General features: G+C 37.8%; 1 protein-coding gene across 1 annotated transcript in view; it reads right to left on the bottom strand.

The window, feature by feature from the left end:
* The window catches only part of LOC121325814 (spermine oxidase-like), a 20155-nt gene extending 17290 nt beyond the window's left edge, over positions 1 to 2865 (bottom strand). Inside the window, exon 1 of the mRNA XM_041268892.1 lies at positions 2758 to 2865. The gene's annotated coding sequence lies outside the window, so the exon portion shown is untranslated. The remainder of the gene's footprint in view (positions 1 to 2757) is intronic.
* Between the last annotated feature and the right edge of the window lie 862 nt (positions 2866 to 3727).

Genomic DNA, 3727 nt, shown 5'->3' with positions numbered 1-3727 from the left:
ACACCCTGGGATCCTTCAAGAAGCTGCTTGATGAGATTTTGGGATCAATAAGCTACTAACAACCAAACGAGCAAGATGGGCCGAATGGCCTCCTCTCGTTTGTAAACTTTCTTATGATCTTATGATCTTATACCTGACTAAAATAACTCCCTCTCTATAATGCACATATATTGAAGCAAAAATGTAACTTTCTGTGAATTAACCATGCATAAAGCACCATGTCATCAATGCTATATTTTTTACCAAAAAAAAAAAAAAAAAAAAAAGCACTCCCACTCGTGGGTCAATTTATTATCAGTTTTTAAACTATAAATAGCCGGGCTAAACAGCGGTAGGGAGTTCAATTTGAAGCGATAGACAACCAAACAAAGTACAAGAAGGAGAGCGGGTTCGGAGAGGGGGAAAAGGGAATGGGCTCGCCCCATGTTCGGCTGCTGCCGGAGCGGGGCTGTAGCGTCTCGTCTCCTGGAGAAAGCCGCAGCTCCTCTCGCAGCAAAAAAGTAAATACATTAGGAAAGATAACCACGTAACAGGCCTAATATTTATTTAGTTATAAAACGCATGCTGAATAAGATGTCTGTGTTATAATGTGCCAGCTCAGCTTTTCTTCAGTTCAGACACTGTATCAAAAGGGAGAGACAGAAACGGAAGTTAGACTAAGACGTTGTTTTCAGTTTGAATAACACCAATACTGTATTTACTGTAGAAATATTACATGAATCACTAGTAGGGAATTGGGGGACATGCTGTATCCAAGGCGTGTTTGAACCAAGAGTATTATAGCGAGGGAGCAGTATAGATATTAGGACTGGCACTATTGGTATTGATCGTTGCATCAAAAAAACAAAAATAGAAACATTAAACAACATGTCATTTCATTTTATAAGGATGTAATTAAATTATGTATGCCTGTGATATGGTCCCCCGTCTTTGCTTCCTTTGTTTAGACGTGTACACACACTCAGTACTTTTCCGCATTAAAAAAAAAAATCCATGATAAAAAAATTATTTTACCAAATTAATGCTTAGTTCTACTTTTGCAGTCAGTGACATTTAACTTAATCGACTCAACATGTTCATTATGCCTGACGTCTCTCAGCTCAGCTCTCCGTTCTCTAGTGTAAAAGCAACTCCAGCTACCCGAGCCATACCAGGCTGGCTCGGCTCAGCACCGGCTCGGCTCGGGTGTGCTGGTGGAAAAGGGGCATTAAGGTCTCAATCAGTTAAGTGACTGATATCTGCAGGTCTCCAGACCTTTTGCCAACACAGCATGCAAAACCTATCGCTCAAGGCTATGGACTCAACACCAGCTTCATTTTGCCATGAATTAAAGCCCTGCTTACTGTGAGCTAAATAATAAATTACATTACAAATTAGAGGTGTTCAAATGATGCACAGCCATTTGTCATAGGTTTAGCCAATTAAAAACAGAAAAAAACAAAGAACAAATACATTTATATATTGCCCAAGTACCAAAAGCCCTGGCTAACAAGAATAGCGAACTTTTACTTTGTCTATGGTTAGTATACTTTTGCTGTTTCTAATAAATTTGACCAACAATCTGAAATGTTCCTATGCTGGCAAGAAAAACTAAACACATTAAATGCACTTTTTTTTATATAAACAAATTAAGAAATTAATTTATAAATATCTGTCGGTTATCCAGGACGGTTCTGCAGAGTTCCATTACTGAGGCAGTGATGTGCTATGTGAAGAATGCGGTCAACGGTGTTGTCTACACAGACTTTATTGGGGTTCGGAATGTGGGGAAGGCAGATGCAAAAACCCAGTCAATGTATCTGGGAACGAGCATTAATATTTATTGTATCTGTTTGTTTTTTTAATACCAAAAAATAAATAAATAAATGAAAATAGTAAAACAAAATCTAAGCCTAATATTTTTGGGACACCAACAGCTGTTGTTGATTGTGGCTCAGGAACTTCACACAAGGACTGGTGTTTACATAAGGACTAGCAAGTTTGAACTTGTACCACAATTGTGTTAGTTTCTAACCCTGTATAATATATATATATATATATATATATATATATATATATATATATATATATATATATATATGTATGTGTGTGTGTGTGTGTGTGTGTATATATATATAAAACATTGTTTTAAACTTCAAAGATGTTTTAAATATTTTTTTATAAGATGTTGGTGACCATTATTCGTTTTTATAACGTTCCAAATTCACACTCCAGTTACTGTACTGTAAATATTTCAGTCTACGTTTGCTGAAAATAGGAAGTCATCGGAGTTACAATGTGTCACACAGCTGGCTGCTCCTTGATGCCACGTAAAGGAATAGATAACAATGCCAATGTAGCTCTGCCAAGCAGAAAACGCTGGCTTTGTAGCTGTTGCAAGCAAGTTACACGAACGTATCAGTATGACACTCATAGCCATGTAAACCTACTTATTACCAAAACAGACTACCGGCAGAATAAACAAGCTCTTTATCCACACCACACTAATCGTTCAGTCCGTAGTTTCTCAATATTTTAACCTCTGAGACAAAAATAACACGTATAATATGGCGTTTCACCAGATACAGTATAATATTATGGCTGTGGATTTTTGTGTTGTTTTGTTTTGTTAATTATACTGTTTCCCTTGCTGTTGATAATACCGTGCTTTTGTTAAAACCTTTACACTTCGGCTTTGTATTCCACTAGACTGCAGCAAAACAGTAATATATAGATATAAATATGAGACCTAGTGCAAATATTAAAATTCGCATCTACCTGGCTCCGATCGTCGACAGCATAAAGCGTCCGAGAGCTCTTCTTTGTGTTCTCCTCTAGTCTTACTGTATTTTCAGTGCTGAAACCAGAAGCAGCCAGTTTCCCGTAGCGTCTGCCTGTCACTGAATAAACATGAGACGCCGTGACGTTTATTTAGCTCCCTGACCGCCTCCAAGTAATTATTGAATTTCCGTGCTGCAGGATTCAGAGGTAAGCCGCGCTTCCAGTGCAGGTGTAATATTGTTTGACTTTCTGAATCGATATGTCGAATTTTGCATCCACGTTTGAAAACGCACCACCATATTGGTATGCGTGGATCATTTATTGCCGTTAGAAACAGTTACATAGAAATATGCAACCCCCTACAATTATAAACAGGACAGGATTATGTGTGAATTTATATTGATATTTAATCACATGGCATGTGGTCCCCTGAAACATTAGTAGTAATTTGGTGTCTCGGTATGACTCAGTTTGTTTTTAAACTAGTGTGGTGTTAGGTCACAAACAATACAAAACACTAATTTTAAAGGTTGTCCCGTATCCAGAACACGGCGAGCCATTATACTGACTAATGCAGTAATCTAGCAAATCTATCACATAATAAAACTTATAAATAATGAAAATTACCACCCTACAGCGCAATTTCGCATAAAAAGTGTTATTGCGCATGCTCATATGACAGAAGAATGCAATTATTTCTACGGGAGTTATTTTCTGACGTTACGCACTTGTACAAAGGTTTACTGCGCTCAGGTTCAAGGCTTACTGCGCTCAGGTTCAAGGCTGGGAAGCAGCACCCCCTCAACCAAAAAAAGCTAATTGCTCCTATAGCACTTAACCCATGGATAGTATCGTATTAATTTCCAGTGTCTATTGCGCTGCTAAGAACTGTGACCAAACTATTTTAATATTGTGTGTACGCATTAAACCCGACTAAACGGTACTTCTGTGTGGACTCTTTGAGCTG

This window comes from Polyodon spathula, chromosome 1 (genome assembly GCF_017654505.1).
Source record: "Polyodon spathula isolate WHYD16114869_AA chromosome 1, ASM1765450v1, whole genome shotgun sequence".
Taxonomy (NCBI): Eukaryota; Metazoa; Chordata; class Actinopteri; order Acipenseriformes; family Polyodontidae; genus Polyodon; species Polyodon spathula.
Note: the sequence above shows the minus strand (reverse complement) of the source record. Positions and strands in the feature narration are given on the sequence as shown.